The 25551-nt window shown below is 43.5% G+C and overlaps 3 pseudogenes; all 3 read left to right on the plus strand.

Moving 5' to 3' along the window:
- LOC121841088 overlaps nt 1–25551 on the plus strand; it is a 106298-nt pseudogene that overhangs the window by 47306 nt on the left and 33441 nt on the right.
- On the plus strand, nt 15462–18679 carry LOC121841087 (annotated as a pseudogene).
- Nucleotides 18724–21570, plus strand: LOC112236340 (annotated as a pseudogene).

Below are 25551 nucleotides of genomic sequence, written 5' to 3' on the forward strand. Positions count from 1 at the left end.
TCCATCTTCTCCACTGCTGTCCCTTCGATGTGGATAGGGGGGTGCTCCCTCTGCTGTTTCCTGAAGTTCTCAATCATCTCCTTTGTTTTGTTGACGTTGAGTGTCCTCACTTCCTCCCTTTAGGCTGTCTCGTTGTTGGTAATCAAGCCTACTACTGTTGTGTCGTCTGCAAACTTGATGATTGAGTTGGAGGCGTGCATGGCCACGCAGTCATGGGTGAACAGGGAGTACTGGAGGGGGCTGAGAACGCTCAAGCTTAATGATGAGCTTGGAGGGTACTATGGTGTTGAATGCTGAGCTATAGTCAATGAACAGCATTCTTACACAGGTATTCCCCTTGTCCAGATGGGATAGGGCAGTGTGCAGTGTGATGGCGATTGCATCATCTGTGGACCTATTGGGGTGGTAAGCAAATTGCAGTGGATCATGGGAGACAGGTAAGGTGGAAGTGTTATGATCCTTGACCAGTCTCTCAAAGCATTTCATTATGACAGAAGTGAGTGCTGCTGGGCAATAGTCATTTAGTTCAGTTACCTTTGCATTCTTGGGGAAGCCAAGCAGTCTGTTTCAGGCCAGGTGCCAACCAATCACAGCTGATTCATCGCCAACACACAACCTGATTCATCGCCAACACAAAGTAGATAAACATTATGACAGCTGTGTCCAGCAGCTTTTTAATAACAGCTTGTTTTTTATTCATATGAAACCAGAGAGCATATGGCTCTATACATAATAAGATACACTCTTTAAGGGGTATAGAAGTTCATGCCCTCCCCCTGATCTACAGTGTACCACCTCATACAAACATCGACCCCTTGGGGGGGTCATGACATTGTAGCGTGGAGAGGGGAAGGGAAGGATGGCTGATTATTTTTTTACGAAGTCTAAATCATCCCTCTCTCTCCCTCCCCCTCCATGCCTGCTTCTCTCCCTACCTCCTTTTCCCATCCTCTCTCCACCTGGAAAAAATAGCAGGCGGTGAAACGTGATCCCGTATGTGTGTGTGTGGGGGGGCTGTCCTACTAATGGAGATGAATGTGGGCTCAGGACTGTCTCCTGGGCCAAACGGCCACTGCACCGCCATCACGCTGAGAGATCCATTTCTCTCCAGCTTCCGTCCAAGCAGCAAATCTTTTTTAATGAGTGGGGAGGGTTGAGACTCACAACCGGAGCTGTAAGATTGGGGGGGGCATAGAGAGAAGAAGACTAGTGACTGGAGGACTATCCTATGCTGCGTCACCAGAACACACACTCACAATAACTTCTGTTTCCCCTGAACATCGGAAGTGGGAACTTCACTCAGACGTCTTTCTATGCCTGCTGTGTTAGGCTGTTGGAGGCTAAAAGAGGATGGATGATAAAGCAAGAGAGTGAGAAAGAGAGGGAGGAGTGGATAAAAGGGGGGATTGATATTCATGAGGGAATAATGCAGTGAGATGCAGAGAGAGACTGAGAGAGATAAAGAGGTCATGATTGCAAACAAGTCACCTCTTTGGCTCACCGATGGGAAGTCTTGCAAACACAAATCTACTCATCACACTCTTCCCTTCCTCCTCCCTTGTACACTCTTAGGAAAAAATGTGCTATCTGGAACCTAAAGGGTTCTCCAGCTGTCCCCATAGGAGACCCTTTCCACAGAAGGGTTCTATATGGAACTCAAAGGGTTCTCCTTTAGGGACAGGAGGCCTTCAGGACTCACTTTTTCCTAAGAGTGGAGTTTACATCTGTTGTTTTTACAACATATTAAAACATCCCATATCCTCTCTGTTTACCACTTTGTACTTACTCTCCTTTCTCTCCAGTCCAGGCAATGCCTTGATGGCAGTCACAACCCTCTCTCCCATTGGCCAGTAAGGTGGGCGGTGGGAGATGCACTCTGACACACCAGGTGGGACCCTCTCTCACTCTCTCCAAGCAGTCTGGGGATTGCTGCATTAATGCATGCTCCCAGAATGGAACTTCTAGTCTGAGTAGGGAAAAACACACCAGGCCAGGGAAGAGACTGGATGCCGAGGCTATGTGTCAGAAATTAAACAAGTGCATTTTGCCACAAGAGCCTCACTTTGTGGCTGTGGATTTCTTTACTCTAAAATAACCCAGTGTTGCTATTTGACAAAGGTGAATATTGGATGTAGAGAGTTAAACTAGAGGTTGACAAAAACAGTATTGAGAGGGAAAGTACAATTGTCTGGCTGGTTTTTGGCCTAAGTTTCACCAATTCACAATGTCTGAGTATCAATATTTTTTACAGTACTACCTATCTGGTGTATGTGACAATAGAACATCTATTTTTTAATCAATCTGTCAACGTTGTAACCTTGTTCAGAGGGTCCAAAAATAATAGCTTGGCAAAAACATTTTTTAATGTCTTCCATTTCCGGTTTCAACAAAAATTGCCCTATAAAAAACACTTTACTTTGAGGTTCTTACATGTTGGCTTTAAAGGTAGATAGAGATTGACCTTGACTGCACCAGGCTTTGCAGAGTGTTTACTTACCCAGCCAGAAATCAATTAGCCGCTGTATGTGTCTGTGTGACTCATCTCTCTGGCTCTTGGACAAATTCTGGAAAGGGTTTAGAAATGTAGCCTTCCAGCTTTATGGTATTCTCAGCTAACACAATGTCTGGTCTGCCTGAACCAACTTCCTGTTTTTTCATTAACTGGAGATTGAAGGTAATTTAGGACATGCTCTGTTTCTGCATCTCTCTCTCTTTCTCTCCCCTCTCTCTTACTATTCCTCCCCCTTTCTCTCTCTCTTTCTCTCCCTCTCACACACCTCAGCATGTTGCAAGATGGAGAGCAATTGTGAATAGCACCTGAAGTGTTTCCTAACCATGTGACCTGAAGAGGAAAAACTCCATGCCCTTATTTATGAACAGTAGCTACCCAATGTGAAGACCTACAGTATTTCCCTTCCAGTTGTGAATCAGCCCAGTTCTACTGTACATGTTCTGCTTCTGCTGTAGAGATGAGTCATCAGCCAGTGGGCTGAGGCTGGGGCTGCAGCACCTGCAGACAGTCACCACAGCACAGTCAGACAGTTTTCATCCTCAGCTTACCCACCACCTAAGAGGGTCACGGCTCTCAGTCTTTGTTGCTGTCAATTCTTTTACATTGACTCGAACAAGTCTCATGAGCAAACACAAAAAAGAGTCGCCCCCCTGTATGGCATGATATGTTTCATGATATATAATATGTTACTTTTATGGCATGACACATGTGCTGTCATCTGGACCCTGATAAGTCTTTATACAAGCCTCATAAGATAAATAAAATAATCATCTAGGAAATTATCATCAATAACTGATTTAAAATTACTGGTATCTTGCATAATAATGGAGTGAAATATTTCATGTAGTGAATAGATACAGTAACCTACGCAGGAGACCAACCCCCCACAATTGCTTGTCAGAGGGCTCCCCCTTGTGGAAAAACATGACATCATGAAGTTAATATACTGCCTCACCATTAGCATTTACTCCATCAATAAATCAATACTGTTAATTAGTTGTTACCTGAACAATGATGTTAGGGCATATTTAGATAAAACAAACCAATCTATAACTTATCATTTATGTTATTGTTGAACATCTCTCCTCTAGCAACTTTCCTCCACTTCTGCCTCCCCTGCATCAGAGGGAACAGCAGGCTTCTGTGTTGCTTTACTTTTGTCACTGAGTTCCTGTATGATGTCACAGCTGCGATCCAGACTCTGTCTGAGGTCCAGCAAGTCTCTCTGCATGCCTTCCAGGATGTCCAGCTTAGACAGCTTCTTGTCAATGGATGACAGCACCTCCTGGTCACCATTATTTACAAGATCCTCCCCACATCATCATTCAGCTCTGGGCTGTTGCTGGTGAGACAGTCATCCTCCCTCTCTACTATGAAAGACCCCATGGTTTTCTTCCACACCATTTCAAAATAGGAGTCAATGAAGGATTCAAGCTCCTCCAAATTACTGTTCCCCATTGGTCAATCAAGGCCTGCAGGCCTCCTGTTCTGGCAATCTCCTTGAGGGTCCTGTCCCTCAGCCTGGGGTGTCCAAGGGACTGTATATCCACTATGTCTTTCTTCACCAGCATTTTTCTGGTTCTTTGGGTTGCTGGACCAGGAGGAGAGCTTGGTGTCCTGGAGAGAACAGGGTGACCGGTTTTCTACCATTCTGTCCATTCCATCTCAGATGATGGCTCTGAGTAGGTCCAGTGTGGAGACAGTCTGGGAGGGTCACCACTAGCATCTGTCTGCCCCCATGTTCCACATCAGCCCTCTGATTCCCCTGAAGCACACTGGCCATGCTGGACAGAAACCCCTCCACATCCAGGATGGAGTGATTTGCTTCAGTCCACCATCCTCCACTGGCTCTGGTAGTGCCAACTCCTGTCCACCAAAGTCTGGGGCTCCTAAGTCATTAGAAGGTCCTCTGAACTAGCCACCTCACACGCTGCAACACAAGAGAGCTGTCAGAATAAATAGTAAATACATCATGAAATGATGCACTGTAAGTTCTATCTAATGTGCATCAGTCTTGCTTACCATCATGAAAGGGAGCATCTGTGTGGTTTGCTACAAGGCCCTCTCTGCCCTCTCCCATCACTCCATCCATTTCTGGCTCCTGCATCACTGTGAGACTCTTCCCAACCTATTATCTTCTCTGTAGAACCTCCAACCTCTCCTCTACCAGCATCTCCTCTATCTTCTGTAGCAGCTCAGTGACCTGTGCACCAGTCCCTTGGTTCTTACTGTCCAACACATGATATCTGTTGCCACACTTCTCGACAAGCCTCTGGGGGCGGCTCTCCCTCACTCTCAATGCACTGCTCCATGGTCATGTCCCCCAGCCAGTCCCCAAAGGGGAATAGGACCATGGTTATATTCCCATACTTTCTCTCCGAGGCACTCCAGGTGTTTTTCTGCTGTTCTCCAGACAGTGTGGCTGAAGGAGGAGCTCACATTCACAACCACCAGGACCACAGTTACCCCAGAGGCTGAGGGAGACATCAGGGAGCCAGGACCCACTGACAGCCAGCCTGGTGGGTCTAAAACTGTCACAGTCTCACCCCTGACCTTTCCTTGTCCTTCCACACAGTCAGTAGCATGGCACCCTACTTTAAAGTGCTTCTCTGCCCAGGATGGTGTTTCCAGCAGAGCTCCTGCCTGTGTTGCGGCCACTCAGCAGCATTATTCTCAGCTCTGAGGGACAGTAGAGCTCCCCCTGTCACAAACAAATAAGAATACTGTCATGTATAACATGTCTGCTTTGGACATAAAATGTATGAATACAAAGTGTTTCATTCACATTGTCAGATTTAAAGCACTATGAACAATTGCAAAATGTTCATCCTAAACATTTCACACCAATATGAATAGAATCAGACACCTAAAGTGCATTTTGAGAGAGATTGATTTAACTCACCTAATAGAGATCTGGCAGTCTCTCTTTGTTTCTGCCTCTCGTCAGTCTCTCCCCTGCTCTTTTCTGTTCTTCCCTCCTCTTCTTCTCCTGCAGAATCCCACCCTCAATCTTACAGTAACTACTGCTGTTGAATGACATCAGTTCCTCAATCTTTCTCATCAGTTCCGTAACCTGAAATCCTGAGTTGCTTCTATTGTTGAGGACATGATACCTGTTGCCACACTTCTCCACAAGCCACTGGAGGGCCTCCCCTCACTCTCAATGTGCTGCTCGATGGTTGTGTCTCCCAGCCAGTCCCCAAAGTTGAACAGGACGATGATGTGAGCCCAGACTGCGTCTGTGATGAGCTCTAGGTGCTCCTGCACAGCTCTCCTGTAGGTCTCTGTGAAGGACCGGTCCACACGCACCATCAGCAGGAGGGCATGTGGACCAGGGAGCAAAGAGATACAGGAGATAGTGTGTAGTGTCTGTCAAAAACAGGACTATCCTGAGAGAAGTAATTCATCCACCAGCCTGGAGTGTCCACCACAGTGACTTGTCTCCCGGCAACATCACCTGCTCCCACCATCCATTGCACTGTTCTCCTTCTGACCTCAAAGCTTCCTCCTTGACCCAGGATGGTGTTTCCTGCTGAACTCTTCCCTGAGCCCCGAGCCCAAGCAGCACGACTCTGATATCGGAGAGATGACATGACTCCCCTGGTAGAAAAGAAGAAAACAATGCAACATCATAATAGATAGTGCTTTACGTTGTCATTTTTGACAAAGAAAGGAGCACATGCGCCTAAGTTGGAAAATGTAGGAGCACACAATGAAATGTATAGCAACAATGAGAAATATTTTTTATTTTTATTTAACCAGGTAGGCCAGTTGAGAACAGTTCCCATTTACAACTGCGACCTGGCCAAGATAAAGCAAAGCAGTGCGACACAAACAACATGGAATAAACAAAAGTAGAGTCAATAACACAACAGAAAAAGTCTATATACAGTGTGTGCAAATGGCGTAAGGAGGTAAGGCAATAAATAGGCCATAGTAGCGAAGTAATTACAATTTAGAAAATTAACAAGGGAATGATAGATGTGCAGATGAGGATGTACAAGTAGAAATACTGGTGTGCAAAAGAGCAACAAAGTAAATAAAAACAATATGGGGATGAGGCAGGTAGATTGGATGGGATATTTACAGATGGGCTGTGTGCACCTGCAGCGATCGGTTAGCTGCTCAGATAGCTGATGCTTAAAGTTAGTGAGGGAGATATAAGTCTCCAACTTCAGCGATTTTTGCAATTCGTTCCCGTCATTGGTAGCAGAGAACTGGAAGGAAAGGTGGCCAAAGTTGGTGTTTGCTTTGGGGATGACCAGTGAGATATACCGGCTGGAGCGCATGCTACGGTGGGTGTTGTTATAGTGACCAGTGAGCTGAGATAAGCTAGCAAAGACTTATAGATGACCTGGAGCCAATGGGTCTGGTGACGAATATGTAGCAAGGGCCAGCCAACGAGAGCATACATGTCGCAGTGGTGGGTGGTATATGGGGCTTTGGTGACAAAATGGATGGCACTGTGATAGACTGCATCCAGTTTGCTGAGCAGAGTGTTGGAGGCTATTTTGTAAATGACATCGCTGAAGTCGAGGATCGGTAGGATAGTCAATTTTACGAGGGTATGTTTGGAAGGAGGCTTGGTTGCGAAATAGGAAGCCGATTCTAGATCAATTTTGAATTGGAGATGTATAATATGAATCTGGAAGGAGAGTTTACAGTCTAGCCAGACACCTAGGTATTTGTAGTTGTCCACATTTGAGGTAATAAAGCTAGAATCCTTCATTTTTGAATTCCAAGAAATATTCTAAAATCTACTGTTGGCAATATGGCAAAGCATTGTGTACTAAGAACCATCTCAGTGATAACTCACCATTGAGCAGAGATCTCTGTTTCTGCATCTTCATCAATCTCTGCTGAGCCCTTTGCTCCACTATCCTCTTCTTTTCCTCCACCTCTTGTAAAAGCAGTCCCTCCATTTTAAAACAGCTGTGACTATTTTCTGTCACCAGTCTCTGCATCTTCCTGAACAGCTCTGTGACCTGATTTCCACCTGGTCCACTCTTCAAGTTGAGGCAGTGATACCTATGACTGCATTTCTCCACCAGCCACAGGGGGGCCGTGCCTCCTCTCTTGACTTGCTGCTCCATGTGCATGTGTCCAGGCCAGTCACTGCAGATGAAGATGACCATACAGTGACTCCACACTCTCTCACTGAGGAAGTCCAGGTGCTCCTCTACAGCCCTGCGACGCTTCTCACAGAACACTGAGTGTGTCTTAATGACGATAAGGAAAATATGGGGTCCTGGGGTGGACAGAGAGACACTGCGCACTATCTCCCTTTTCACCAGCTGAGGCGTGTCCTGCACCTTGAAGTCACAACACCAGCCAGGTGTGTCCACCACAGTAACCCACCCACCTGCCACCTCTCCCACCCTCCTAGAACACGTAGTCCGCTCCTTGATGACAAACTCCTCCCTGTCCAGCAGCACATTGCCTACTTCGCTCTTCCCAGAGTTTCTGCTGCCAAGAAGGATAACTTTCAGGTCTGAGTGACACACAAACAAGAGACGTGAGAGTTACTGTTCATGCTAGTGCACATTTTGTGTTATACTGCCCGACATTAGGCTTCCATTTTAAAGGGACTGTCATTCCCACAATGATTAATGAATAAATTGTAAAAAACACACACGTACAGTCACAAGTACATACACAAACACACACACGTAGTCACAAGTACATACACAATCACACACTTATAGTCACAAGTACATACACAAACACACACTTATAGTCACAAGTACATACACAAACACACACACACACACAAGTACACACAAACACAAACATGTACAGTCACAAGTACATACATAAACACACACGCACTTATACTCACAAGTACAGTGCATACACAAACAGACACAGATAACATGCAGCTGTGTGTGTATTACGCCACTATGAAACTACTGATAACGTGGTGTATTGACAACTTGATCAGATGTCTGTCACGTTGCCTTATTGCACATAGTATTTACCTGCTACACACAGTATGTACCTGCTACACACAGTATGTACCTGCCACGCACAGTATGTACCTGCCACGCACAGTATGTACCTGCCACGCACAGTATGTACCTGCCACACACAGTATGTACCTGCCACACACAGTATGTACCTGCTACACACAGTATGCACCTGCACACACAGTATGTACCTGCCACACACAGTATGTACCTGCCACACACAGTATGTACCTGCCACACACAGTATGTACCTGCACACACAGTATGTACCTGCACACACACAGTATGTACCTGCACACACAGTATGTACCTGCCACACACAGTATGTACCTGCTATACACAGTATGTACCTGCTACACATAGTATGTACCTGCTACACACAGTATGTACCTGCTACACACAGTATGTACCTGCTACACACAGTATGTACCTGCTATACACAGTATGTACCTGCTACACACAGTATGTACCTGCTACACACAGTATGTACCTGCTACACACAGTATGTACCTGCTACACACAGTATGTACCTGCTACACACAGTATACATACAGTACATGGGGATATCATAAAAACATTATAAAAACATTAACAAATAGTTGCTATAAGTAATGGTAATGTTGCCTAGAAATATCAGTACACGCACCACATTGATAGAACAGGGCAGTTAATCATCTTAACTTACATTAAACTGGCCATGTTAGGGTTAGAGTAATACTTTTACACTGACTGATGCTAAAGTTATTACAGTTTTTCTCAGTCGCTTTGGTGCATTTTTCACAGCATCCCTAACATGTGCAAAATAAGTGCATTACTCAGAACAATTTGTACAAACTGCAATATACAATAGATATGTTTCTAAAGCTAGTCAGTCACTAAAAATCCTTAGTACATCTCTCACAAGTAAATATTCATGCCAATGATCATGTCAGTAAGTCAATGAGTCATTGTTCACGACCAAGGTCGTCAAAATGTTTAGGCATGTTGTCAATGTAACTGTGTACCTCGACCGTATTACCTGATGTAAACTTAGGCTACAGTTTGGATGACAGTTACTGTATTGAAAATGCACAAGGCTGCACTTCTATGGCATATTGTCACGTTCTGACCATCGTTCTTGTGCGTTTTCCTTGTTTTAGTGTTGGTCAGGACGTGAGCTGGGTGGGCATTCTATGTTGTGTGTCTGGTTTGTCTATTTCTATGTTTGGCCTGATATGGTTCTCAATCAGAGGCAGGTGTTAGTCATTGTCTCTGATTGGGAACCATATTTAGGTAGCCTGTTTTGTGTTGGGTTTTGTTCTGGTCTTTGTGGCACCAGATAGGACTGTTTTGGTTTTTTCACGTTTCTTGTTTTGTAGATTGTTGTATTTTCATCTTTATTAAAGATGTACAAAACTAACCACGCTGCATTTTGGTCCGCCTCTCTTTCACCAGAAGAAAACCGTTACACATATCAATTTCAACAGTACTATTTACATATTACTGTATGTGGGTTATTGATTGAAAGAGACTGGACAACCGAAGGGGCACAAAGGAAAAAAAAACTAAATTAGAAAGAAACACAAGACGTTCCTGTCTGTCGGCCCACATTCTCATCCACATCACACCGGATATTTCCCTTCCAATGCAACGTGGAAAGAATCTTTTGGAATGACTTATCCATCCTCTGCAGGAGTATACTGTGATGTCCTCACATGCTGCATCCATTGCAGCCAGCAGGGTCATCTGTGTGTGTGGCTGACGATCGTACACCTTCCACCTCCATGCTGAACATAACTCCTCAATTGGGTTAAGGAATGGTGAATAAGGTGGGAGGAATTCTATGAGCATCCTCGGGTGGGTCACAAACCATTGCCTTATGATGTTTGATCGATGGAAACTCACATTATCCGAGATAGCAGCACACATGGTGATATTTCCTCCCAGTTGGCCTGGCAAATCCACAGTAGCTCTGTGACCGATTATATTCCGACCCCGCCTTCTGCATTTGGTCAGGTTGAAGCCAGCCTCATCCACGTATACAAAGTTGTGAGAGGGTTCACTTGATTCCAACTCCATTATACGCTATATCCCAGAACACACAGTTGAATTTGTTTTGGTAAGGAAGAGTGACATAAAATGTACATATATTGCATGTTCCTTCCACAGCAATGGAAATGTGTGCAGTTTATGCTTACTGTACTATGTATCACTATAAAATGTTGCTGTAAAGTAGTTACTTAGATATATGTTTTACCTGTACATACTGATACCGTAGCTCCTTAGCTCCTCCTTAGCTCCGTAGCTCCTCCTCATGCCTTTGGAATGGTACACGGTACAGCTGTTTCATACTCATCTGGTTTCTATGCAGCACCCTGTCGATGGTTGATATGCTAACCGTATGGATGTTTTCAAAGACATCGTTGTCTTCTATAATGGTCCTTTGTATTTCCCTGAGTCTCATGGCATTGTTTGCTCGGACCATGGTGCAAATAGCCTCCTGTTGAGGTGTGAAAAGGTGTCCTCTGCCACCGGTTTGAGGTAATCTTGCAGTCCTATGTGGGGAAAAATGCAGTGATGCATCGCACACTTTCACATAGACAAAAACTATGCGAACACACATTTTACTGTAAAACATACAGGTGGGTGCATGTAAGGTGCAGTATGTATCTGTAGAGTATATTTCTGTATGCTGTGAAATACAAGTGGACTACTGTAATATGAGGCATTGTAGGAAGTATACAGTATACTGCTTATATACAGTAACAGTGCACTGTACATTGGTGGACATACTTGTTCTCTCTTGAAACGTTTGAACTATTGAGGACACGGTTGAGCTCCCAATATTCGGCTGCACCCTTCGACCCGCCTCAGCCATTGTAAGGCCATGATTGACAACATGGTCTACAATAGTGGCCCTTATGTCATCAGATATGCGCCTATGTCCTCTTCTGCCTCTTCCTCTGTTTTGCCTTCCACCACGCATCCTTGCTCCTCTTCTTCCTCCTCTTGGCTGTTGACCCTGTTTTTATTTATTTTTTTTTTTTTTATTTCACCTTTATTTAACCAGGTAGGCCAGTTGAGAACAAGTTCTCATTTGCAACTGTGACCTGGCCAAGATAAAGCATAGCAGTGTGAGCAGACAACACAGAGTTACACATGGAATAAACAATTAACAAGTCAATAACACAGTAGAAAACAAAGGGGGAGTCTATATACAATGTGTGCAAAAGGCATGAGGAGGTAGGCGAATAATTACAATTTTGCAGATTAACACTGGAGTGATAAATGATCAGATGGTCATGTACAGGTAGAGATATTGGTGTGCAAAAGAGCAAGTAAATAAATAAAAACAGTATGGGGATGAGGTAGGTGAAAATGGGTGGGCTATTTACCAATAGACTATGTACAGCAGCAGCGATCGGTTAGCTGCTCAGATAGCTGATGTTTGAAGTTGGTGAGGGAGATAAAAGTCTCCAACTTCAGCGATTTTGCAATTCGTTCCAGTCACAGGCAGCAGAGTACTGGAACGAAAGGCGGCCAAATGAGGTGTTGGCTTTAGGGATGATCAGTGAGATACACCTGCTGGAGCGCGTGCTACGGATGGGTGTTGCCATCGTGACCAGTGAACTGAGATAAGGCGGAGCTTTACCTAGCATGGACTTGTAGATGACCTGGAGCCAGTGGGTCTGGCGAAGAATATGTAATGAGGGCCAGCCGACTAGAGCATACAGGTCGCAGTGGTGGGTGGTATAAGGTGCTTTAGTGACAAAACGGATGGCACTGTGATAGACTGCATCCAGTTTGCTGAGTAGAGTGTTGGAAGCCATTTTGTAGATGACATCGCCGAAGTCGAGGATCGGAAGGATAGTCAGTTTTACTAGGGTAAGCTTGGCGGCGTGAGTGAAGGAGGCTTTGTTACGGAATAGAAAGCCGACTCTTGATTTGATTTTCGATTGGAGATGTTTGATATGAGTCTGGAAGGAGAGTTTGCAGTCTAGCCAGACACCTAGGTACTTATAGATGTCCACATATTCAAGGTCGGAACCATCCAGGGTGGTGATGCTAGTCGGGCATGCGGGTGCAGGCATCGGTTTTACTAGCGTTTAAGAGCAGTTGGAGGCCACGGAATGAGTGTTGTATGGCATTGAAGCTTGTTTGGAGGTTGGATAGCACAGTGTCCAATGACGGGCCGAAAGTATATAGAATGGTGTCGTCTGCGTAGAGGTGGATCAGGGAATCGCCCGCAGCAAGAGCAACGTCATTGATATATACAGAGAAAAGAGTCGGCCCGAGGTGAACCCTGTGGCACCCCCATAGAGACTGCCAGAGGACCGGACAGCATGCCCTCCGATTTGACACACTGAACTCTGTCTGCAAAGTAATTGGTGAACCAGGCAAGGCAGTCATCCGAAAAACCGAGGCTACTGAGTCTGCCGATAAGAATATGGTGATTGACAGAGTCGAAAGCCTTGGCAAGGTCAATGAAGACGGCTGCACAGTACTGTCTTTTATCGATGGCGGTTATGATATCGTTTAGTACCTTGAGTGTTGCTGAGGTGCACCCGTGACCGGCTCGGAAACCAGATTGCACAGCGGAGAAGGTACGGTGGGATTCGAGATGGTCAGTGACCTGTTTGTTGACTTGGCTTTCGAAGACCTTAGATAGGCAGGGCAGGATGGATATAGGTCTGTAACAGTTTGGGTCCAGGGTGTCTCCCCCTTTGAAGAGGGGATGACTGCGGCAGCTTTCAATCCTTGGGGATCTCAGACGATATGAAAGAGAGGTTGAACAGGCTGGTAATAGGGGTTGCGACAATGGCGGCGGAAAGTTTCAGAAATAGGGGGTCCAGATTGTCAAGCCCAGCTGATTTGTACGGGTCCAGGTTTTGCAGCTCTTTCAGAACATCTGCTATCTGGATTTGGGTAAAGGAGAACCTGGAGAGGCTTGGGCGAGGAGCTGCCGGGGGGCAGAGCTGTTGGCCGAGGTTGGAGTAGCCAGGCGGAAGGCATGGCCAGCCGTTGAGAAATGCTTATTGAAGTTTTCGATAATCATGGATTTATCGGTGGTGACCGTGTTACCTAGCCTCAGTGCAGTGGGCAGCTGGGAGGAGGTGCTCTTGTTCTCCATGGACTTCACAGTGTCCCAGAACTTTTTGGAGTTGGAGCTACATGATGCAAACTTCTGCCTGAAGAAGCTGGCCTTAGCTTTCCTGACTGACTGCGTGTATTGGTTACGGACTTCCCTGAACAGTTGCATATCCCGGGGACTATTCGATGCTATTGCAGTCCGCCACAGGATGTTTTTGTGCTGGTCGAGGGCAGTCAGGTCTGGGGTGAACCAAGGACTGTATCTGTTCTTAGTTCTGCATTTTTGAACGGAGCATGCTTATCTAAAATGGTGAGGAAGTTACTTTTAAAGAATGACCAGGCATCCTCAACTGACGGGATGAGGTCAATGTCCTTCCAGGATACCCGGGCCAGGTCGATTAGAAAGGCCTGCTCACAGAAGTGTTTTAGGGAGCGTTTGACAGTGATGAGGGTGGTCGTTTGACTGCGGCTCCATAGCGGATACAGGCTGTTAGTTTCCTGGTCCATCCATTATTGGAAAATTGCAACTCTGTGTTGTGGTCTGTCTATATATGCTTGCCAATTGATTCTTCACTAGATGCACCTTTGAGCAATTTAGACAACTGGTTGATTGTTGGTTGAACTAACACTTTACATTCCTTCATGAGTGAGGGTCAATATCACCTGCACGATTCATCAATTCACGTTTTTGTACAAAAGGTCTAATAGAAATGTGTAAAACTATGCTTGACAGTTTATGACAAATAGTTCAACAATTTTGCATGTAATGGCTTGTGCAAGGAACTAATGCCTAGATATTTTGAGGGGTAAGACTATTCAACAGAGAACCATCTACTACATTTTGATCAACATGACATGAGCAATTGATAATGTGGAAAAAAGCTGACGTGTACATTATCAATTGAAATTTGTTCAAAGGAATAAGAAATTGCTTTAATGATGTGTACAAGTGACTAGATTATTTGGAATTTGTACAAGTAGTATCAAGAATTGCACTTTTGATCTAAGAAATGCACCAAAGTGACTGATAACTGTAAAAACAACTTCACAAGCCATGTGTAAATTGTCCTTTATATACAGTACAACCTTTTTCTAAAGTTGATATGTAAGACAATAGAGATGAAAAAACTTACCACATGTTGATGAATCTTTGGTTGCCATTTCTCTTCATTTTAAGCTTTGTCTGTGCTTAGTTTCTTCCCTAAATTGTTATAATCCAACTCATTTTAGTCATCATGTCAATGCCCAATAACAGTCCTTTTACTTCTAGCTTACAACAAGTTCCTGAAAGACTGGGGTGTAGCTTTTACTCTGAAGGGAGTGGACACTTGCCATGATGACTTGTGATGTCTTTATGAGTCTGAAGGTGAGCAGTAATAAACTGTAATAATGGTGTGTTTAAAACCAAATGGGAAGATGGTATTTACGAGTTGTGAAGTTGTAAATATGAATTGAATGCATGAGTATAAACTGAGAATAAAAATGGGTTTAGTAGAAAGCCTATTATTCAGTAGACATTACTATCGGTCCTAGACTATGGCGACATCATCTATATAAATGCAGCTACCACTTCATTAAAGCTATTAGTTGCAGTTTATAATAGCGCACTGCGATTTATTACGGGCGACAATTTTAGTACTCATCACTGCCTTCTCTACTAGAATGTTGGTTGGCCCTCTTTAATGTCACATAGGTTGATATATTGCTGTTTTAATTTATAAAGCTATTTTACAAAAAGACCCACTGTACTTAACATCATTCCTAAACTTTTTTGAGATTATTCCTAAATAATCTCAAAGAAGGGAAGAAGAAAGTGAAAGGATGGATGCATTTCAAAAGTATTGGAACAGGTCCCTGCTAGTATTTTCTTCCTGCTTTTTCTCGCTCCTCCCACCTCTGGTTACACCAATCAACAGCATTTCTCTGTTCATACGCTTTAGCTAGCTATGTCGCCTTTTTAGCATTTGTGTTACACAATCGTGTCTTTAGGTCAAACCTGAATCAGCTTATCGAGAAGAAGGAACTAGCAAGCTAGCTAGTTTCTTCAACAGCCATGGGTGTGCAAGTCAAAGTCGAATACTGGTATGTTTATTTTCCATTTATTGGCTTATTCCCATTTTTTTTAAAGCAGCTCCAATGCGTTTTAGGTAGCTACTGTAGCTACCAGCTCGAACTAGCCACCTTCATAGCGCAGAGTACCCACTCTTTTATTATGAAACGGGCTATGTTTTATGCTAGCTAACGTTAGTTGATGAATGTTTACCTTAGACATTGCTTGGACATTTTCCCCCAACTACTTTAGGGTTAATTATTCATCACCAAGCAGTGTTTTTGTTTTGTCGTCTTTAGCGGTGGATGAGGGTACGGGCCCCGCTATCAGGAGCTCGCGCGGGTTGTCACCGCGGAGTTCACTGAAGCGGAAGTGTCGGGCTTCGTAGGAAGGCAAGGTAAGTTGGTCCTTTCCACAGCCTACTACAGACAATACAGGTACGTACAGTGTTGGTAAGTACACTAATAATGTGAAGCATTTTGACATCGTTACATGTTATTTCTTCTGTGTAGCTATATACTCACTGGACAGTTTATTAGAGAGGTGTGTGTCACCCTCATGCCAGGTTAGTGCAAAGGGTGAGTAAGTAATGACAGTGGCAGTGATGGGAGCTCACTGCCACACGGACCCCCCTTTGCCTCCAGAACGTCCTGAATTATTTTGGGGAATGGATTCTTCAAGTCAGACACATTCCAAAGGGATGTTGGTCTACACTGATGCGATGGCATCATGCAGTTGCTGCAGATTGGATCGTGGTACACCACCGCAATCAGCCTGTACCATTGACACCAGGCAGGATGGGTCCATGGACTCATGCCGCTTACACTAAATCCTGTCTCTGCCATCAGCATAAAGCAACAGGAACCGGGATTCGTCGGACCAGGTGACGTTTTTTTTCCACTTTCTCAATTGTCCAGTGTTGGCGGTCGCGTGCCCACTGGAGCTGTTTCTTCTTGTGTTTAGCTGGTAGGAATGGAACCTGGTGTGGATGTCTGCTGCAACAGCCCATCTGTGACAAGGATCGGTGCATTAAAATGCCATTCTACACACCACTGTTGTACTGGGACGTTATTTGTCTGTTTGTGGCCCTTGCATGATTCTTGATATTTTCCTTTGACCTCTCATGAATGAGCTATTTTGCCCACAGGACTGCTGCTGACTGGATTGTTTTGGTTTGTGGCAACATTCTGGAGAACCTAGACACTGTTGTCGTTGAAAAGCCCAAGAGGCCGTTTCAGAGATTCTCGATCCGATGTGTTTGGCACCGACGATCATACCGCACTCAGTCACTTGGGTCACTTGTTTTGCCCATTTTACTAACATCCAATTGCACAGCAACTGAATGCCTGTGCCGGTCTGTCTGCTTTATATAGCTAGCCACGGCCACATGACTCACTGTCTGTAGGAGTGAACCATTTTCTTGAACATGGTGGTGTACCTAATAAACTGGCTAGTGAGTGTATGTTTCTACCATATTCTCAGACTACATTGTTTTCCTTGATTTGATGCTTTTGTTTCTGCAGGCAGTTTTGAGATTGAGATCAATGGGCAAGTAGTTTTCTCTAAGCTCGAAACAAGCGGCTTCCCATATGAAGACGACGTAAGTTGTTAACTTCTTACAAGGCTGTTATTTTAATGTCTGACACACTGTGTGTGTCAACTGCCAATGACTACCCCCAATGACACAAGATGTCTTGTCCCCATGCAGATCATGGATGCTATACAGAAAGCCCATGATGGCAAGCCAGTGGAGAAGATCACCAAGAGCCGCCCGCCTTGTGTCATCCTGTAGATCTCCTCTCCCTCTATTCTCCAACCCTGCCCTCTCCTGACAGCAGCATGCTGAAGACAGGACAGTGTGCATCCATCACTGCCACTGTCATTACTCACTCAGCCTTTGCACTAACCGGGCATGAGGGTGACACGCAACTCTCTGTTGAAACTACACTAGCAGAGTTGGACTAAGACCACTGTCTTTGATTTAGAGTACAACCTGTCGTAAGGTTTTGTTGTGCCTTCTCGCTCCTCTCTTTCTCTGCTCCCATTGAGGTGTTCCAGGACTTATATGATTACTGTAGCCCAAAGCTGAAAGTTTATAGTATGATGACCCCAGTCCTGGCAGCTCCTATGTTATGGGATCAGTGAAATGGAGGAGACCGTAAGATCGAGGGGTTGAGGGGAGCACCCTATTTTATTCCGAAAGCCTCATTGCCTGGCAGACAGTTACTGCCTGATTGTTCTAATTCCTCTCAAATAATACAGCACCATCATTGGCCAGACATAAACAAAGTTTTGATGAACGTAAAAGATAAATGTTATTGAGTACCAAAAGCAAGAAAGGAGCTCAATCATTTTCAGCCCTCTGTGAAAATAATTCTATCACCTAGCTCTAAGCATCATAAGCCCTGTTTCACAACTTGTATCCTGTACCCTACTATGATGATGAACGTGCTGCTTGAACCTGTCAATGCAATGTTTGTCAATGTATTTAATAAGATGTGTTCTAAAGTGGAGACACTTTAATCAAGGTTGAAGCTTATACTTTTAATGTTTTTGTTCAGTTCTGTCACTACAACTTTTATGTATCTTTAAAACTAGTGTATCAATGTCGGAACTTGGATTTAATCAGGTTTTTTTTCTTCAGTTATGTCCATCTATAGCTAATCTGCCTGGAGCATTCCAGGCAGTGTCTTTAACAGTGAACTATATCTCTGTTTTGAACTGTTCTCTTTAGCCGAAACATGAGAAACACCGTAGTAGCAAAACCTCTTGTGTTTATGCAATTGTATACTGTCACTGAATCATAGATAATGCATTTTCATTGACTCAGTGGCTTTTATATATGATCAGCTGAACTGTTAGTGGAGCTGACCTTGCAGGTAGATAAATCCTAGGTTGTTTTGAAAGCCATCTCTCACTGGTCTGTCTATCACTAACGGCACCTCATCAGCCCCTGTTTATGCACACAGTTTATTGAATATCATCTCTGAATACTGTTTTTTTCTGTTGCCCAGGGCTGTCAAGTATGATACCCATTAGGAGAACTTCTATCACAAAATAAAGTTATTGATTATTTAACTCTATAAATATGTTAGTATTGTCTTAACGTGTCATGCTCAAAACTACTTAGCATGTTTTTTCTTCTCTTTGTTTCACTTCTGTAATAACTACTCAACTCCATTAGAATGGAGAACATGTCAGTTCTAAAGGGCTATGTAACAACATATTACCATATTATTAGACTATTGGCTCATTCACAGGTCTGAACTCTCCATAGAGTACATCCCCATGGCAACATAGCACCTCAGGTGTGTTACTCAGGTCTCAGTAATTACTCACTTGTTGATGCTCACATCCAGACATCGAATGCCACTGTCATGTGATCATTCTATAATGGGAACAGCTGTAGGCTACACCCACGCTGTAATGTCAACAGAGCCAGCCATGACAACTGCAGTAGGAAGAGAAAAGCCTTTGGAGCAAGAAGCATCTTGGTACGTTTCATACATTGCGCCTGCATTGATCAAACCCTGCTGACTGGCTAAAGTAAAGTGTGTCTGAGTTCTTCCTGTATTGAATGTGTTAAGCAGGTTTGTGGTCAATTTTAATTAATTCGATTCAGGAAGTAAACTGAAATTGTAAATCCACATTGAATCGATGTTCAGGGCAATTGGAATTTCCATTTCAGTTTTCTTCCTGAATTAACTGGTGTTCAGCTCAAAATACCAGTGCCATCTAGCTAGCTATGTACTTCTGTTAACTGAAATGTTTCAAGTCACTCTGTAGAATAGATCCTCTCAGATATGACATTTTGTGGAGGTGTTGTTCCTGCATGTTATGGTCTTGACACTACACACATGGAATCCAATACCCTGCCCAGCTATATTGTCTCAATACATGTTTCAATGTTTTCCTAGAACTTATCCATTACTAAAGAACAGGATAGAAACTTCAAATAACTCAGGATGATGAGCCTTTGGTGTCTCGATTGTCAATGGTTTTTGCTTTTGCAATGTTTTATTGTTTTACATGAAAAAACAGTTAACTATCGTGTAGTAACTTGCCTGTTTCAGTTGATCACTGGCCCAACCCTACCTGGGACAGTAAAGATGTAATCCAATATACCCTTTTAGACTTACTCATAACTAAGGAGGCAGGTTACGATTGCTCCTATTGTATTTTCATATTGAGGTTTCTTACTCCTCCAACCTCAGTCAAAACACCTTTACATCAGCGAAACACAATCAAGAAGAAAGGAGTGAGAAGAAGAATCTGGATCAAAAGCCATGGGTGTGGTGCAGATCAGAGTGGAGTACTGGTAGGTTTATGTTCATTTATATTTGGGAGGATGCGTTTGTTTAACTACGAAGCCGGAAACTGGAAGTCATGGAACATTTCCATTATGCAAACTGGAAATATGGCAACTGCCATATCTTTTAACACTCAGGTTGAGTCTGTATGTTGTATGTTTTTATGCCGTTTTAATTATTCATCACAGTTTTGGTTTTCTATCACTGTTTCAGTGGCCAATGAGGGTACGGGCCCCGCTACAAGAAACTTCAGCAGGCTGTCGCTGTGGAGTTTCCTGGGGCGGAGGTGTCAGGCTTTGTAGGACGAAAAGGTCAGCTGGATAACCAATCAATCCCATTTATTTTATAAAGCCCTTTTTACATCAGCAGTTGTCACAGAGTGCTATACAGAAACCCAGCCTAAAACCCCAAAGAGCAAGCAATGCAGATGAAGAAGCACAGTGGCTACAGTGAAATGCGACCTTTTGCCACATTTGCTTCAAACATAAAGATATAAAACTGTATTTTTGTGAAGAATCAACAACAAGTGGGACACAATCATGAAGTGGAACGACATTTATTGGATATTTTTAACTTTTTTTGATAAAATAGCCCCCAGATTAATACTTTGTAGCGCCACCTTTTGCTGCGATTACAGCTGTAAGTCGCTTAGGGTATGTCTCTATCAGTTTTGCACATCGAGAGACTAGAAATTTTTCCCATTCCTCCTTGCAAAACCTACATTTGTTTTGAGGAGAAGTGTGATGCTGTTGTTTCTGCAGGCAGCTTTGAGTTGGAGATCAACGGGGAGCTGGTCTTCTCCAAGCTGGAAACAGGTGGCTTCCCCATGGAAAAGGATGTGAGTACTGGAAGCTTTCTCCTCTGAAGTTGCAGAACTGTCAACTTCAGCCAGTTTGTTTACATCACTGAAATTGACACAAATGTTTTGAAATTGACACAAATGGTCTCAACTATGTGTATGCCCCTTCAGGTCAGGGACGCTCTCCAGAACACCTATGCTGGCAAGCAAGTGGAAAAGTGGACCAGAAATCGCCCACCTTGTGTCATCCTGTAGATTTCAATTCCCTCCATCCTCCAACAGTTATCACTCAGACCAATGCTGCTGTCTGTCACCACTCACACAGCAGAGACTCCTTTCTGTTCCTTCTCTCTCTCTGCTCCCATTGCAGTGTTCCAGGACTTTATATGATTACTGTAGACCAAAGCTGAAAGGTTTATAGTATGATGACCCCAGTCCTGGCAGCTCCTATGTTATGGGATCAGAGAAAGGGAGGACATGGAAAGACTGGTTGGGTGGAACTTCCTTATTCCAGATCTTCTATGGCTATCTGTTTACAGCACCATCATCAGCCAGATAAACTATCAATTTGAGTTGCTGAAGCCTGTCTCGCGTTGTGTTACTGTGTATTGATCTCCCATATTGCAACTGATGCTTTGCAATTAGCTTTAAGTAGAGCTGGTCAAGTGAGTAGATGAATTGCTAGTTATGGTAATATAGGCCACCACCCACTAGTCTGTATGCTACACTAACGAGACATCAGCCCATGTTCATCACACGTCATTTGAATTATCATCGCTGAATACTGTTATTGATTGCTGATGACAATGTTTGATACCCACTGGGAGGACTTCAATCTCAAAATAAAATAAAATGACATTGTTTGTTTTCTTCCTAATTGTTGTCATGTTCAGAACCCAGGCTTTACTGGTAACACAGGAGGGAGGAGGAGGCCGCAACCCATACAGACACTTGTTTTCACTGAGGCACATTTGTACACTAGAGGGTGACACAGGCTAAATCTTTTGCCTACAGTTTTATATTACTTGCCATACTCAACTCAGCGTTAAAAAGTCCTATTCTCTAAAGTGATATTTGCTGAATTAGTTTTCACATTTATCTGACTTCTACAGTATGTTCTGTGTATTGTACTGTCTGTTGAATTCCTTTTGCTTGGTTGATGGTTTTGCACTTTGGCCCTTTATGAGTTTCTGCTCTTTGGGCGGTAAGTGGCTGACACTGGCTAGGTGGGTCCAGGGTACAGGCTCTGGTAAGGAGTGATAATTCATGCAAGCCTGCTTGCTCTATGCCTGATAGAGCCTATCGTCTCAGTCTATGAGCTCCATAGTACTGTCACTGTCTCTGCCGCCCATTTTGTGCCACACAATTCCCCCATAAGAACTTTATGAATTGAAGCATTCAACATTAGCATTGTGTAATTCATATATGATTGGGTTGCCATGATCATTTTTGCGAGAGGCCCCTCCATACCAGTCAACAGTAATTTCTCAACTCTGTGAAGGATGAATTGTTATGGTGTTATTGGTTTGTCATATGACTTGTTAGAGGAGATTCCCTCCTGCATCAGTTTCAATCAATTATGAAGCTGGTAAGTGACTGTATGTCACCAGAAGGATGCAACCAACAGCCTCTTTAGTTTGTCAATATTGTAGCTATGGCCGGGAATACAGTGTTCCTTGCGGGGATTGAACCGAGGACACCATGACTCCCAAGACAAACAACCCCAAGAGAATAACGTCCTCATCTATGTTCTGCATATTACGTACGATAATGCTAAAGAGGTACAGTACAGGGGCATATGGACACAGCAGATGGACCTCCACTATTTATGATAACCGCCCGTGCCATAGCAAAATTGCTATTTTCTCTATCCCTGTCAGTCTCTCTCTCTCTCTCAGGCTTCTCCCCTTTTGATTTGTCCTATTATTTATTGTTTTTTCAGTAATTCAATATCTTTGATACTCCCTCAACTAGACACACTATTATCATTCCCAGAATGCTTCAGCTCCTGCTTATAACATTTAATTTACATATACATAACATAAAAGGCTGATCACATGTTCACAATGAGTATATTACAATAACGTTTAGCTCTGAGACAGGTGCCATAAATGGAAAATAGCATAGGTGCTATAGTAAATGGGGAAAAATTGTGAATGCAAAAGACCAAGTGCAGTGAACATCTAGAGCCCACTCCATTCTTTCATTGTTCCCCTCTAATAAGGGACCGATTTAGACCTGGGACACCAGGTGGGTGCAATGAATTATCAGGTAGAACAGAAACCCATCAGGCTCCGGACCTCATTGGTTAAGAGTTGAGTACCCCCGCTCTAAAGTAAACACATGGGTGTGGTCCACTGCTTATCTAGTAACCCCTCTGTCATGAGCATGGATGAACACACTGTCATATTTCTAATGTCCAATTCATGCTTTTCACAGATTGATTCAGCATTAATTGACTACTGGCAAGAATGGTGGTGGTGCATCAATAACATTCACGTTTAAAGTAACAACATTTGTTGAGTGGTAACAGGGGATGTTATTGATTTCCTCAAAGTTACCTCGCCCCAAAAAAAGAAAGATCCAACAAGCATTGAGCCAGTTAATAAAAATGTATTTCATACCGGGCTATACGGTTTTTCAATTACAAGGGCCGGCATTTACAGTAGTATAAACATTTTGTTATTTCCCTTACAGGAGGTGCACAAAATAGAGAACGTTCCTCACGCAAAGCTGGAGAGATCGTTCATACAGGTATTCTGATACAAATACAGATACAGTATGTTGTGTGTTTTGTAGAATCAGAGCAAATGGAAATATAGCTAAATATTTCAATCTCTGTTCATCTCATTAAAAGCCAGGATGGATGTCCCTCTCCTGTCTCATAGAGATATGGTACAGGTCACCCACAGACCCCGACCATCAGGCACTCTCTATATTTGGATACACAAGGTATATTTACTTGTTTCATTGTATGTTGCTGTCATCAGTTTCTAGTGTTTGAGAACCAAGACCCAATCAAGGCCCTAAAAGGATCAAGTTCGATCTGATGGTGTGAACGTTAAGCCATGGGGTGATGGGGGAGTTACAGTAGGTCATACAGTATGACATGTGTCAGTGGGGGCCTGGTAACACTTTATTTGGATAATCCATTTGTAGATGCTATACCGACTATCTACAGACTATCAGTAACATTTCAACTAACTACCCACTAACCATAGCTCTAACCCTAACCTTAACCTTAACCATTATCCCAACCCTAAACTTAACTCTAACCCTAACCTTACTCTAACCCTTATTCTTAACCTAATCCTAACCCTAACCATAATCTTAGCAAGGAGTTGCTTATTAACAGATTGTTGATAGTATGACCATCTGTAGACCATCTACTGATGGAAAATCCAGACTATCCAAATGAAGTGTGACCAAGGCCTGCTTATAAGTTTGGCAGCTCTTAATGAAAAAAATATTAATTTAATAATAAAACCCACTCGATGTCATCATGAGGGGGAATCCTCCTCTTACAGGAAGGAATCAGTACTTTAACAAGATGACGTCAGAAGTCAAGATGCTCACGTTCTGATAGAGTGCCCCCCTTCCATACCCCCCTTTCCCCTCCATGCAGGGTGAAGCTGGTCCTGTTGGTCCATACAGGTTTGGTCTCTCTGGCACCCTGTGTCCTGACTTGGCATCATTCCAAACAGAGAGGGCGGAGGGGGAGAGAAGGGTTGGGATATCCCTGGCCCAAGGTGGGCCACATCGATAGGGCTGTTTGTCTGTCACACAGGCCTTATCTCTCTATCCCCTTTGGTGCTGAACGTAGTACAGCGTTTCTTGCCCCGGCGTACTTTCAAATGGGTGTTCCCTCCATTTTCTCTCTTTCTCTCACTCTCTGCCTCTCCATCCGCCCCAGATCACTCTATCATTGGGTACGTTTACGTTAGCATCGTGGCGATCAACCTATTTCTACTGCCACAGACTAGGCTGGATCACCTTGGTGCAGGTAAGGGTGTGGCCTCCCAGGCCGGGGGTCCTTTACTGGGGTCTGTCATTGAGGGGGCTTGGGGGTCAGTGGTATTGAGTGGAGTACAGATGAGAAAAGGTGGGGATTTGAATGAAACATGCGACAGACAACTTTATCTAACTTTCCATGTATCTGAGGTTTATATTAAAATTGTATCATATATGCCTATCAGTGAGAATACATTTTTGGAATGACAGTTTGTCTTTCTACAACCCAAGTCTCTCGATTAGTCTGTTGCTAACTAACCGTACAATGATCCAGGTGCTTTATTTCAGGTTTAAAATTGGTACAAAAATGACTGTAAAATCTAACCAGCATTATGTGGGAGTTGTATAGTACAATTTAAGGTCTGTAGTGTTTGGTTGTGGCCCGTGATGTTTCAAATAACAGCTAACATCACACATCTCTTCATCAGTTTAATTAGTGATGGTATAGGTGAAGAAAGTTGACTTTTTAAAGTTTTCCCGCTCACCTTAATTTAGTGGTCGACGGAGGTTTAAAAAGTCCAGGGTCACAAGGTTTGAGAGACGATGGCGGTAGTGAACAGTGTCTTCTTATCTGTCCATCAGCCTCTGTTGTTTCAATGTTAAACACATTTGCATAATATTTCTAATCAGCATTGTTTTATGTGTATTTGGAGCACTACATATTCATTGTGTAACCAGACAAATGAAGACACAATTTTAAGTTAATACACATTAAAATATTCTACTTCTCACTGTACAATACAATTTGTATTGCCTGTCATTGTACCACGAGTTACCACCAGCCTTTTTTAAATCTTTACTGTTTTTGGAGTAGAGTAGATCTGTTAAATTAC

The sequence above is a fragment of the Oncorhynchus tshawytscha genome, linkage group LG27 (genome assembly GCF_018296145.1).
Source record: "Oncorhynchus tshawytscha isolate Ot180627B linkage group LG27, Otsh_v2.0, whole genome shotgun sequence".
In the NCBI taxonomy this organism is placed as follows: Eukaryota; Metazoa; Chordata; class Actinopteri; order Salmoniformes; family Salmonidae; genus Oncorhynchus; species Oncorhynchus tshawytscha.